The sequence below is a fragment of the Plecotus auritus genome (genome assembly GCF_963455305.1).
Source record: "Plecotus auritus genome assembly, chromosome: 9".
Classification (NCBI taxonomy): domain Eukaryota; kingdom Metazoa; phylum Chordata; class Mammalia; order Chiroptera; family Vespertilionidae; genus Plecotus; species Plecotus auritus.
The window spans coordinates 125,310,823-125,325,614 of record NC_137783.1 but is presented as its reverse complement, the minus strand read 5'-3'; positions in this window follow the sequence as shown (position 1 = coordinate 125,325,614).

Below are 14,792 nucleotides of genomic sequence, written 5' to 3'. Positions count from 1 at the left end.
AATACTATACACCAGTGAAGAACAGGCTTTTGCTACACAACAACAAGACAGATTGGTCAGTTTTTATGTATTGATACATGTCAACTTAAATTACTGTATAAGAGTCCAGATACAAAATAGAATATCCTATATGATCCCATACATATGAAGTTCAAAACTAGGCAAAAGTAATCTATGTGTTAGAACAGTGGTTCCTAGGGGGGCAGTGGAGGGAGGTGGGAAGGTTACTGTGAAGGGACACGAGGGAAATTTGGGGCGTTTTGGTAACATATATCTTAATCTGTGCTACACATGTGTATAAATATATAAATCCAAGTTGTTTGCTTAAGATTTGCTTATTTCTCCAATTGTAGGTTATACTTCAATAAAAAACTAAAAACAAACAATAAAATTCATACATGCTCATTGTGAAAAGTGAATAAAATACAGACAAGCATGAAAATAAACCATCTGTATTCCTACCACTGGGAGATAGCCTAACATCTTAAAGTGTAACCTTCCAAATCTTTTCCCGATAGCATTCACTTTTCATGAGTATTTCCTAAGAAAGGAATCCAGGACCTCGTACCAATCACTGGAGATGCTAATTTACTTGGGAGTCTGAATTTCCTGGACATGTCTTTCACTTACCCAGAAAGCCCTGACACAACTAGATTTAATTTAACCACTTTTAGAAGAACATGGTACAATTAAAGGCAAATAAATGGAATTAAAATCAAATTGAATACAGCCTTTCAATGATAGGACTTAGAATTTGATTTTAAGTACAGTAATGAATATAAAATTTAAAGCTTGGCATGGAATGCTGAAAAGGGCTCTTGAGCCTCCTGGGGTCCAGACCACCACCTATTGGTCATGGTATGCAATGACACCCCAACATCCTATTTAAGAGCGTGGCTTTCCTACATGAGGCACAAATATGATACCGCCTTTTATTATAAGTTTATATTCTCTCTCTCAAGAGCTTCACAGACACTTTTGCTTCAGTAGTGCATTACATAGATCCTAGCATATAGGTAGATTAACAAAGTCATTGAATGAATAAATGAAAGGATGAATGGATAAATGGACAAAAGGATGGAAGGGCATTCTTGTGTGTCATTATGAAATGAGGGAATAATCTCTGCTCTACCCATCTCTCCTTTTTTTGTTCTTAATAAAAATGATGATTTTGTATACATACATACACACCGTGAAAATGTTACTGGTCAAGCTAATTAACATAGCATCTCCTCACATAGTTACCTTCCTGTGACTAGAGCACCTGAATTTCACTCTTAGCATATTTCCAGTATTCAATAGTGTTATTAAGAGTAGCCATCAGCCCTAACCGGTTTGGCTCAGTGGATAGAGCGTCGGCCTGCGGACTGAAGGGTCCCAGGTTCGATTCCGGTCAAGGGCATGTACCTGGGTTGCGGGCACATCCCCAGTAGGGGGTGTGCAAGAGGCAGCTGATCGATGTCTCTCTCTCATCGATGTTTCTAACTCTCTATCCCTCTCTCTTCCTCTCTGTAAAAAAATCAATAAAAATATATTTTAAAAAAAAAGAGTAGCCATCATTCTCTAGACTTATTCATCTTACATAATTACGACTTTGTACCCTTTGACCAACATCTTCCCATTTCCCCCTGGTAACCACCGTTTGACACTCTGCTTCTATGTATTCGACCTTTTTAGAATCCACGTATAAGTGAGATCATGCAGTTTTTTCCTTTCTTCACAGGCTTTTTTTTTTTAAGTGAATAAGATAACCATTGGGGGAGACCAGATGCATGTGAGGGATTACTATAACAACCCAACACCAGGGAGTAGAGGAGCCAAATGGTGACCAAGTTGAGCAGTGAGGCTGCAGACAGGTACCGTGTTAAGAACAGGAAAGTCAAATAAATGTGTAATGTCCTGAGCCAGACACTTAATAGGCACCTGACAGATGTTAGCTATTTTCCCTTTGCTCTTCCTCCTTTACACTCCAGCTCATAAAACCTTTCCAAGGGAGCTGAGCATGGAGATTTGTCCTTTCCTGGGCTCCCTCAGAAGGGACGTGATGTTTGATGTTTTCTGTTGTTAGTGTTGACACGAAGGAAATTTGGGGAGTTTTGGTAACGTATATCTTAATCTGTGTCAGGTCTGGGTTATGGTGTACGGGTGTGAGCTAGCCTGTCAAAGCCCTCCCTGAGTTAGGAAAAGTCGTTTCTGAGGCATCACTGTCAGGCTGCCTGATGGTGAGGTGCCCATTGGGGCGTGTCCACTGTTGACAGCACTTGACAAGAGTTGTGCTGGCCTTGTTTTTAAAGGCTGCACAGTGGGGGCTCTGATCCACATAAAGGGACATGATGCAGCAGAAAGAGTACAGACAAGGGTCAGAAGGCTGGGCTCTGCCACTCGCCAGCTAGGTGACCTTAAGTAAGTTGGCTTGCCCTTGCCAGTATATAAACCATCTTATTAGGGCAGTGTAACAAGATAATGCCTGGGAAAACACTTTGTAAACTAAAGCACTGGGCCCAAGTTAAGGTGTGGCTATTAATAGAACCCCAAACGAACATCATGCCCTGGCTGTGACCTGAGCAAACCCAAACACTACAGGGAATGTCATCTGCACTGATCTGGACCCGGCTTCTACTTATGGAATCCAACGCCATTTTAGCAGCTGCATTGCAATCTTAGGTTCACATTGAACTTCTAGCCCTCTGACACCTACCCCTTCCTGACTTTTTAAAAAAATATGGACTGCAACCCTTCAAGCATCACACACTCTTTGGGCAATCGATTTTTTTAAAACTAAATGTCAACTTTGTGTTATATTTGCACTAGGTAAATCTAACCTTATTGCTCTGGTCCAGTGGTCAGCAAACTCATTAGTCAACAGAGCCAATTATCAACAGTACAATGATTGAAATTTCTTTTGAGAGCCAAATTTTTTAAACTTAAACTTCTTCTAACGCCTCTTCTTCAAAATAGACTCGCCCAGGCCATGGTATTTTGTGGAAGAGCCACACTCAAGGGGCCAAAGAGCTGCATGTGGCTCGTGAGCCACAGTTTGCTGACCACAGCTCTGGTCCATCTATATAGGCAATTAGAATATTTTAGCATTACTTAGGCCATTCCATTTGTTCTCTCCCTACCGACTAGATGTCAGCCATACATTTCAACAGTGCATAATCCATCCATTCATTCATTCATTCAATATACATTTAATGAGCAAACTAGTCCCTAGATACAGTGTCAGGAGCTAGAAGATACAGAGGGCATATCTGAAAGAGGGTGGCCAGTGCCACCGTAGAGATCTGCCCTGGCTGCTGTGGGTTCAGAGCAGGGCAATCCTAACGCTGTCGGCAACAACAAGAAGGTCTCCCAGCTCCAGAGATGTGGCAGAGGCTAACAGCCATTTCTCCTCCTCTTTGAAAATACCACTGGACTATATTTTCCAGCCCTGATGTTTCCTAGTACTTCCACATTGATGAGGTCTTTCTTCCTGGGCAGATGAAGAGATAAAGTCCATTGTGACAGGTCTCATGATTTCCTCTGCCTTCCAAGCAGAGAAACTGCAGGTAGCAACCGTTGGCCGCCTCTTATCTGTCTGACCTCATCACCCCACCCTCATCCCCTTGCCAGCACACACATTCATCCTACAAATATCAGTGGAGTTTCTACTGTGAGCCAGTACTGTGATGGGCTTCATTGCCTTCTTAAATCAGTGGTTCTCAACCTTTCTAATGCCACGACCCTTTAATACAGTTCCTCATGTTGTGGTGACCCCCAACCATAAAATTATTTTCGTTGCTACTTCATAACTGTAATTTTGCTGCTGTTATGAATAGTAATGTAAATATCTGTGTTTTCCGATGGTCTTAGCCTCTACAGCAGCAATTCTCAACCTGTGGGTCGCATTTAAGACTTAAATCCTCTCTGAGTTCAAAATCTCCACAATGGGGAGCAGGTATCTTCTTTATGTGGATGGGTCCCCTTCCCTCACCCTTTCATCCCAGCCAAGATCAAGGTCTGAGCTCTGCCTCCCTCCACTCTTGGCTTAGTACTCTATGTAAAGGTGCCAAGGGAGAAAGGGAGTGGGAGAAGTCAAAACACACACGGTATCCTCTTGGTCTCTTCATTAGCAGAGCACTATAGTGAAAAAAACCTGGACTGCAAGGAAAGACTCAGACTCAAGTCCCAGACCCGTGACCAAACCAACTTTGTGACCTTAGATATGGCCCTCTACGCTTCATTATAAAACAAGCTGAGTAGAGCAGATTTTTGAATTCCATTTACCTCTTAATATTCTGATTCTTTCTATGCTAATCCCTAATTCCTTCTACTCTCTTCTAACCTAGCTCTATAGAGGAATAAAGAATTTTACAAAAAGAGGGAGAAGGAAATAGTTTCGCCAGCCTTCCTTATCATGAAACATCTGCTGGCAATAAGCAGCCTGAAGCTGGTAAACCACTGCTAAGAGTTACAACTTCGGAACATCCCAAGATTATTCCTTGCCTGTAACCTGATTTCTTTTAGGCCCAGCCTAACTTGAGTCCAGACTCAAGCTCCAGACTAATTGTCAAGACAGGCTTGAATTATTCATGGAATTTCTACACTAGAATGGCTTGGGAGATATTCTTGGCAGATGTACTCATTCTTTCAGGTCTTCAGGAACTCAATGAGCCATTTAGATAGGGGAGAGGTGAGTCCCTTCACTTCCATGGGCCTTCATTTCTTGACCTATAATTAAGGAAGCAGTCCCTCCAGCTCTAGAATGTCTTTGGGTCTGTGATTATAGATGCCTTGGCCTGATATTCCACATGCAGTTCAAAACCAGAAGCAAACCAGGTAGCCAAAAAAAAAAAAAAAAAAAAAAAAAGGAGAAGGAGGAGGAGGAGGCTATCTGATAGTTAAATGCAGAAAAATTATGCAATTAGCAAAGGATGCTGATCACACAATATGTGAGTCTGATTGCTGCACATGCAAATGTTTGCTAACGTAGATAAATGTGCGTTTGCAGTCACTCTGGTACACAGATTGAGTTGTAAAGTTAAGAAAAATATAGAAGTTAATTATGAGATGAGTTTGTGCACAAGACCAAGTAGGATTATTAATCGAGTAATCATCTCAAGCCTAAAGTGGGATATTATAGGCATCCCAGGCCCATAGTCTGACTACTGTGAATGAAGTTACTACGTTTCACAGGACATGGAAAACATGCTTTATTTTTACATAGCACCTATCGCCTGAGGAACGCCAACACTCGGGGCTGGCTACATTGGCTCGCCAATTTGCCCAGTGCACATTACCAAAATGGGCAAGGCTCTGTGTTCTGACTTAGAGAAGAACTACTGGGTCCTAACCCTTCTCAGGCTCTCCTGAACCTGCCACAAATGATAAACCTATAAGCCCATGAACTAGCTTTTGTGGGAGGCCACCTACTAGCCTTCCATGGAAAGGCAAAAGGAGTCCTGGAGAGGGAGCCACAGTGAAAAGCTAGGCTCTGGAGGCAGACTGCTTTGATTTGAATCCTGGGTCCACCACTAATTCTTTGACAAGTTAGTTCAGCTTACAGTGCCCTGGTTTCCTCGTCTCTGTCTTGGGGGCAATAGTATCACCTATCTCTTGGAATAGTTGCAAGAATTACAGAAATTGTTACCTACAAAAGCACAAAGAATACTCTCTGGCACATGGTAACACTCAATAAGTCTTATATATTGCTATCTGGTTTTCCCATTTATTAGTTCATTCATCAATCAAGTAAGGGTCTACTATGCACACAGTACTAGGCTAATGGGAATGACCATAGTGGGGTAGACACACACACACACACACACACACACACTCACACTCACATACAGATTCCATCCTCATATTAGGATTAGGGAGGAAATACTGACACAAATAACTGCAGTGAAGCAACATGTGAGATGTACTGTTTAATTACAAAATGTCCAAGGGGCACCATTCCTGCAAAGCAACTAAAGAAAGCTTCTTTGAAGACAGGCCATCTCAGATAGACCAGGATGAAGTTTTAACAGAGGGGAGGCTGGGTGAAAAGATGCGTAACATTCTAGGCAGAAGATGCTTCATGGGCAACGATGTTGAAGTTAGAAAATCCAAGGCATCATCAAGTGATTGCATGAAGTGATGCAACTTTGAGACCAATCATGGCTAGTGTGGAGAAGGGTGGGGGAGGAGGGTGGTCTTGATGTCAAGCCCTGAATATTGACTTTATCCTGTGAGCCAGAGAGAGACCATCTTAAATTAAACATTTTAGGACAAAGCAGTGTGAAAGGACGATGAATCTGGCAGGGGAAGCAGAAAGGGTGGAAAAGGAAAAGACTGGTGACAATGTGAGCAGAAGGCTACTGCAATGGTCCAAGTGTGCAGTAACAAGGGTAAGAATGCAAAGAATGCAAGGGACGTTGGAAAGGAAAAACTGACAGGACTCAATCACCAAGAGGATGTGCACGGGCTTGCTAGTCAACCAAAAATCTGATTCCTAGTTCCCCAGCACATTATCCAAAGCTATGCCCGTAGGCAGCACAGAGCAGCAGTTCTGAATATGAGCTTGAGTGTCAGATAGCGAGGGGTCCCTGCTATGCTATTTACTAGCTGGGTTATCCTCAACCGGTTTTAACCTCCCAGAGCTTTCCTCATTTGCAAAACAGGGATAAAAACATACTTCTCAGGAATGTGGTGAAGATCAAAGGAGAGAACATTGATAATAATGTAGAGCGCTGGCAAAATGCCTATACCATAGGGAGGTCTCCTGAACATGGTTTATTCATGTTTTGATTATTCAGAAACTCTTTCCAGATCTTGCAGAACGACCAGCATCACCAGCATACGGTCGCTGTGTTAAGCCCCACAGAATCACTGCTTGGCACATATTTGGGTCCAATTAAAGACAAACCAATTCACTGTATTGATTTGAGCCAGAAGGGGAGAAATCCATGAGGAACAATCCCAGATCCTACTGATGGAACTGGACCATGAATTTGGGTACATTTCTCCTGTATTTCATCAAGAACCTCATCATTTTCCTCCCCACCTCTCAGGCAATGCCAGCTTTCCACACATCTTTCCTGATTTCCTGTGACAAAGGTGGTGGAGATGATCCCAGGGGCTGCTGACCAATCAGCTGGTATGTGCGAACTTCAATGGCCTGTTGACACAGCTGCACAGCCCTGGGCCAGGGGCAGGGCAGGCCTGTCTGAAATGCTTGAGAGCAGCAGAGGCAGTGGCAGGGAGACCAATAAACCATCCCAACTTTTGGGGCACTGTTATTTAGGCAACAAAAATGCAACCTGCAAAAGCAAATCAAATGGGCCACTGGAGTTTGGAAATCATAGACCTGAATCTTCGTCTGATCTGTTTGCCAACACTGCAGAGTCCTACTCATCGCTGTCTTATTGCAGGAAAAGTTACCCTTCAGCCAAACTGCTGTTAATTCTCAAAAATACCCAAACCCTCTGAGACAAGACTTTACGGGTCCAGAAAGACAAAAGGACAGTATGCTGGGAAGTGGGGGATTGACTGCAGTCTGTCAAACTTCAAAGCCTGTGCTTGTTTCCAGTTTTCAAGGGAAGCTCAACATCAGCATAAAATTATACAATGTTGGGAGATTCAAGTAATCAAGTCTGCTCCCCACTACCAGAGGGGAGACAACTGCAGCTCAGAGGAGTTGGATGACTTGTCTAAGATCACAAGCAAATGACAGTTTCTACTATGGAAATCAATAAGCTGGGAAGAGATTTGATCATATTAATAAGACTATTTTCTTATAGTCAAAAAGCAATTAGTATTTTCAAACATTTTTGCATATGCTGCCTCCACTGATGTTCGTACCATCAATGAAGTCTTTATGTCACAGACATTAGCAGCCCTTTTCACAGAAGACAAAACTGAGGCTCAAAGAGGTAAGTGGCTTACCCTAGGTCACAGAGCTAATAGGGGCCACAGCCAAGGCTAAAGCCAGAGTCCCTGGATTCTAAGCCACTTGGCAAGTATTAACTGAATCCAATTCTACACCCAGGCCTATGCTTAGAGCAATTAAGATGTTTGTGTGCTGGGAGCAGAGACAGAAAAGCAAAGAGCAGGAGAGGCAACGTGTACCAACAGAGCCAGTAAAGTAGACAGGGAAACATTAAAGTCTGAGGCACTTACTAATTCTACCAAGGGATAAAAGTATGTTATCTTAGAGTGTTTTTCCTCTTCAATGCATCTTTCTCGAGCATTTCTATAAATTAAGTCCTAAAAGAAAAAAAGAGAAAGCAGGCCTCTAGTTATAAGGCTTCCAAAGACACTTGTCATCTTCCCCCACAGCTGAGCCCTGAGCACAGCCACACCTGCAGCAGGAGTGGTGGGAAGAGGCAGAGGATGAAGACTCAGTTGGTCAGAAGGAGCAATTTCCTGGCCAAACAGTCTGACTACTGGGAATTTCTTTCTCCAGAGTGATTAAAACCAGAAAAGAGAAAAAGAAAAAATGAATATTGATTTGTCTGGATTATAATAATACTAGAGGCCCAGTGCACGAAATTCATGCATGGGTAGGGTCCCTAGGCCTGGGCAGCAATCAGGGCCGATCGGGGCCTTCCTTCTCCTGGCTGCCGGCTGTCGGCCAGGGCAAGGGCCTTCCTTCGTTTCGTGCTGCCCTCTGGTGGTCACTGCACATCATAGCAAGCGGTCAAATTCCCTGTCGGTTGAACTCCTGCGGGGACAATTTGCATATTAGCTTTTTATTATATAGGATATAATTCTTGTTACTGAGTACTTACCATAATGTGCTAACATTTTGCTAAGCACTCTATATCCATTTATCTCATCCTATCCTCCAACAAACCTTCAAGGTGGGTATTTTGATTCCCATTTTAGTGAAGAGGAAAAAGTGAAACTCAGAGAGGTTAAGTAATTTGTCTAAGATCACACAGCCATACTGATGAGGTGAGCTTTGACCCAGGGTCTATTTCACTCCAAAGTCCTAACTTTTATCCACATCCTATCCTCTTTCAAATAAGATAATTGACTAGAAGATGCCTCTCCATTACTAGAACCTGAGTTTCTCTAAGAAGCAACCATCTGTGATATGACACAGATGTGACTTTGTGATGCCAAGATAACCAACATCTAAAAACCTTTGGTTAACAAAAGTCTTTCCCTTTTTAATAAAAATGTAATGTTGTTTCACAGTATCCAAACTAACTTGAAAACAATTCTAGATTTATACTTTAAAGATTGCATTTGTAACAAACCTTAGCACTGTTTAAAAACCACATGTAGAACTTATCCAATCTGTGGGCAGATTCAAATGCAGTTACTCCAACCAATTTCCACACTGAAAAACACTGGGAGCCTTTATCAAGCGAGCATTTACAATAAAGCTGAGAGCTATCTACTGCTTTGGGACAATCCTAATTATTTTATCAACAAAATTAATTATGTATGCCCTATTCAATCTCTGTACTGTATGGTAAAGCGGTAGAGGGAACAGTTAAACGCGACCATAATATATCTGCGTATCATGAGGTATATTAGGTCAAACCAGATCCTGGAGACCATGACTTTAAGCGAATTCACAAGTACCAAGGAGTTAGAAGAGACCTGTTTGAGGAAGAAGTGGGTTGTTAGAGGGCTTAGTGAAGGTCTATAACCCTGTGGGGAGATGCCCCACCCCCACCCGAGCCTGACTTGGCTAATCAGGAGCCTTTTATGTCTTCCTGGGTCCTGACTCCAACTGAGAGCTGGCTGAGTTTTAGCTAACCCACTTAGGCTGACATCAGTGATTATTCCAGGAGAAACCCGGCTGCCCCCAGTGACTCTGAAGCAGCAGTTTGAAGACTCAGAAAAGTAGACAACTTGTCCAAATGAGGTCCATGTCTCTGGAAGAGAGAGAGAGAGAGAGAGAGAGAGAGAGAGAGAGAGAGAAAGAGAGAGAGAGAGAGAGATGGTAAGTGATCTGAGGGCAGCCCCCATGTCCTGTAGCTGGTACCCAGCATATACCCTAGGCTCAGAGCAAGTGACCCATACACCTGGGCTGAAGGAAGGAAATTTTCTAGGAAAGAAAAATACATAAAATTAAAAAAAATACTTTTGCTAAATTGAGTGGTAAAGAAGTCTCACATTTACAGGGAAAAAGATAACAGTAATAAAAATAGCAAGTAACACTTTGTACCAGACACTGCTTGACTGTAAATTCCAAAAGGGCAAGGACTTTGTCTCTTTTGCTCACCTGTATATACTAAGCATCTAATTCAGGGCTTGGGGACATAGGAGGCATTCAGGGTACTATGTTATAGTGAATGAACAGATAAAACAGTCATGACTAAAAGGGAGTTGGAAACAGTACTTAGCTAAGGTAAAAACATTTTTATAGGGTTGTTAATTATGAGATCATTTTTTCTAACACTACAGAGTACCAAGTACAGGCCAGACACTGAACTTGACCCTGAAGATAGAAGTTAAAAGACAAGGTATCTGCATAACCCATGGACACAGACAATAGGGTACTGAAGGCTTGGGGCAGGGAGGAGCGGGTATGGGGGTGGGCTGGAGGGGGTCGAATGAGGGGAAAAAGGGACATATGTAATACTTTCAACAATAAAGATTTATTTTTAAAAAATAAATGCCATTAAATTTTTTAAAAAGACAAGGTATCTTCTGGGCTTGGTGATATGGCACTCAAGGCTAGAGCCTTATTCAATCAAGTAACATTTATCAAGCCCCTGGTCTGGGCCAGACACCCAGTTGGACACTGGGGTGGGGTGGGGAGTAAGAGAAATAAAGAAGTTCCTCTCCCTACCCTCCAGGAGCACACCGTGGTGCAGGAGAGGCGTCTGCAACAGAGATGCACGTACAGGGTTACAGGACAGGACCTGGGAATCTGCCTGAAGGGGGTCAGCACAATTATGCTTCAAAGTTTTGCAACCAACGGATAGCAATCACTGCTCAGGGAGGTTATGAGATTCCAGCATTGACTGGGACTTTTTCCTGTAACAAGTCCCTGCCCCCACTCCCTGTGTGTATACCTTTTTATTATTCTGGAACCTGGAAAAATTGGTTTTTCCAATCGACTGATAAGTGCCTACATGATCCTCAGCTCTATGACAATTTTAAGATCAGATGCTGCAGTAAGACAATGAGGACAGAATTCAGACTCCAATTCTATAAAAGGGTCTTCAGTATTTTGTGTTCTGTTATCTCCAAAGCATTTTCAACATTTAGATACAGTAATTACTCAATAAATGGCAGCAACTGTTACTGCTGCCGCTGAATCCCAGGGCTGCAAATAACCATCCAGGGCTCATCAATCGAGTGGACTTCCCCACGGGAAGTCACAGGAGAGGTGGAGGGGACTTGACACACAGTCCAGCTGCAGCCATCGGCAGGCTCTGACCAAGTCAGCTCCACAGTCAGCAGGAGCCAGCTCCCAGGCACTCCCATCTCCTGCATCCCTTGTCATATCAACCCTCTTTAAACTCTGCCGGGATTGGACCCAACACAATTCATTTTTGAGCAGAGTAACGAACTAGGCAAAAGGACTGGGGAGGGAGGAGATACGGTCGTGAGCACCTGTGATCTAACCCAGCACATGGGGATTTGTGAAATTTAAAGCTCTAGACAGCTGTTTTGTGGTGGCTGTGCCTACATGTACTACAGAAACAGCACAATCCCGCATTGCCCTACTGACTGGGTCAGGAAATAGAGCTGGTGATGGAATCACTGGATGGGGAGGGGGGGGGATGGCGGTGGCAAGAGGGCAAGAAGGAAAGGTTAGGAACCCACTAGCTAGATAAAGCAACTCCTTCCTTAGCCCCTCAGCCATCCTGTCAGTGGCATAGAGGCCTGATCTTTTCATACACTGTGTGTGAGGCTCTGGTGATGATGAAAATGGGCATGATTTTGAAATCCTGAAAGGTACCTTCGAATCTAGACACCTCAGATGATGTCCATCCCCCCCTTTACCGCTGATATCTTTTTTCATTGTTTAGTGCTGAATGTGTTACATAACATCTCAGCCCTCCAAGTTCTACAAGCTGTAAGTATGGTGGTACAGTTGAAAAACTGGTCTAACTTCAGTGACACACACATGACAAAGCACGATGAACAAAAGACCAGAAACAAATGCATGAATATCCCCGTGGATTACGTAACTAATAACTGAAAAACACATTTGATGGGGAAAATAAGAAAACAGATTTCAACCTGTCCTCTCTGAACAGATCGGCTGCTTCTTTCTTGGCTGGACAGTAAACCTAAAAGTTTTCAATAGATTTATACCTTTCTCTTACACTCATGCTGAATCTCAAATCAACACACTGTGTAGTGTTGAGTGGAATTGTTTCAGCTGGCTTACTGTTTTCATTACCTTTACCTGAAAGGGTTAAGATTTCAAAACTATATCATTGCACTCTTAATAGAGCCACTTTTCATCATAGTCAGTGAATTGGGTTATAATTTCACATGCTTCAATAATACATGACAATTGTCATTAAAATAAAATGTACATATTCGTTCTATATTTTGTTATGTTAGGGGAAGGGTTAGATGGTTAAGGCTGGTCTAAGATGTCATCAAGACTGCTTTTATAGGAACTTTCAGAGGTTGTGTAATGGGATATATGAACTGGGAGCAGGTAGACCTGTAATATAATGGTTCTGACTCTACAGCTGACTTGGCCATCACTGAAATCTTTTTTGCCTCCGTTTTCTTCTCTATAAAATGGGTACAACTATCCTGCAAAGGAAGTAAAGATCAACACAGTGAAGAACATGACTCTCAGTAAAAAACACTTGGGAACAAACACTTAGCTTCAAATCCCATGCTGTCACTTACCCTGAGTCCTTGGGTTTGTTATTTAAGAATGCTCTGCTTCTCTTTCTGGATCCTAACCCATGGTTAATGCCTGTGCTGAGAATTAAATGAGATGCCCTCCGTGCAGTGTCACCAGAGATGGCTGCTCCTTGCTTGATCTGCCCTACAAGTATTTGGCACTCAGACACGAATGGTCCTGTAGACCACAGATGCGAGCGCATTAGCCACCGCCTCTGAACAGATCGGCTGCTTCTGAAAAGAGCCCCTTTAAAGAAGACTCCTGGGCCGTAAAAACTTGAGAGTAAGGGCAAAGCTGAACACGAGCACACCTATGGGTACCAGGAGGGAGGAGGGGCAAAACAATTTGTGAAACATATAGTGGCTAAAGCAGAAGCACCAACTGCCCACTTTGGTTGATGCATTTATACCTGCACCTTGCTCCAGAAAAGGTGTACGGGGGCTCAGCAAGAACCGCCGCTCAGTGCTGTTGGCGGTGGGGCCCTGCCCTGTGACCCTCGCTTTATTTTAAATCCGAGAGCTGTAGGCATCCCACCAAGAGCCCGCTTTCAGGTCCAAGCGCTTTCTTGAGCAACAACACTTGCCCAGGAGCCAGGATGGCCCGTGCCAGACTGGCAGCGAAGGGAGGACAGAGGCACCTTTCGGGGCGATCACCCTGCGCACTGCGAGGTCGAGTTCTGCTGGGGGAAGAGCCACGGCTTGTCACCCGACCTCTGGGCCTGCGGCCGGTCGCTGTAGCACGGTGACCGCAGCCTCAGTATCACAGTATCCAGGCCCTTCTATCGCATCCGGGAATGTAAAAATGTCCCGCGCCGCAAGTCAGCACCGGGTGATTCATAGCCACAAAAGTAGGAGATGGGACCGGGGAATCGTAGCCCAGGACTTGCTGTAGTTGACACACGAAATTACAAAAAAAAAGGAGGAAGCGCTCACACCGAACAGCCGAGAGATGGGCGCCCTGATCTAGGTGTGGTTGGGCAATACGTGCGGTCCCGGAACTCCAACGCAGATCCCCATAAAAGGGGAAACGTTTTAAGGCAAATAACAGGAGCAAGACAATCAGGGCGCAGGCAAGGCAGCGCTGCCGCCCGGGCTTCTGTTTCCCCTCTGCAAAACGACGCGTGTTGGACTACAGCGTCTCCCAATCCTACTATCAACCTAGAACTATATAATATTTCATGTTGAAGCTTCCCGAGGCTCGGACACAGGAACATGAGGGGAAGGGAGGAGCGGGTGGGAGACCAGGAGAGGGAACGGCGGACGCCCAACAAGCTTGGCGGGTATTCAACCATAACCCTCTTCTTCACACACCTGAGTTCTCATGTCTCCGCCAACACCCCGCGCCCATCGAGTTTGGCACCAGTTGGCCAAGCCCTCCCTCCACACACCAATTTCTTCTCGGAGCCACGGGGCAGACGGTGAACGGCACAATAATGCATGCCAGGGATGGCAGGGGGAATGGTCCCGGCTAGGGTCCGGAGGGTAGGTGAATGGATCTGGGGCTGGGCAGGGGTCGCAGAGCGCGCGAGTCCCAGTCCGACGGCCCCTGGAGGGCCAAACTTCATTCCCCACCTTTGAGTCAGAGGAGGGGGTGCTTGCAAATTAAAAGGAAAAAAAAAAGTTGCTGAACTTTTCCCCCAACACCGTCGTAGAGGCGGGGCCGGAGGGCGGCGCCTGTACGGTGATTCGCGGCCGGTTCGGATCTGGAGGCTCGGATTGGCGCGCGAAGTCCGGGGCCGGGAAGAGTGGGCGTGGGGGAGGGGAGCGGCCCGCCCTGCCCGCGGGATGGGCTCGCGCGGGGAGCGGGTTAATTTCAAATCGGGGGCTTGACTGCTCCTGGACGGTCACGCTACCACTGCTCTCCCGCCGGCCCGCCAGTCCCGGTTCTGGCGTTCCCTTCTGGCACCCACCTCGGCGCGGCATAAGGACCGACTGACGGCCCGACTTGCGGGGCTCCAGAGCCTGAGTGGGTAAGAGTGCCGAGGAGT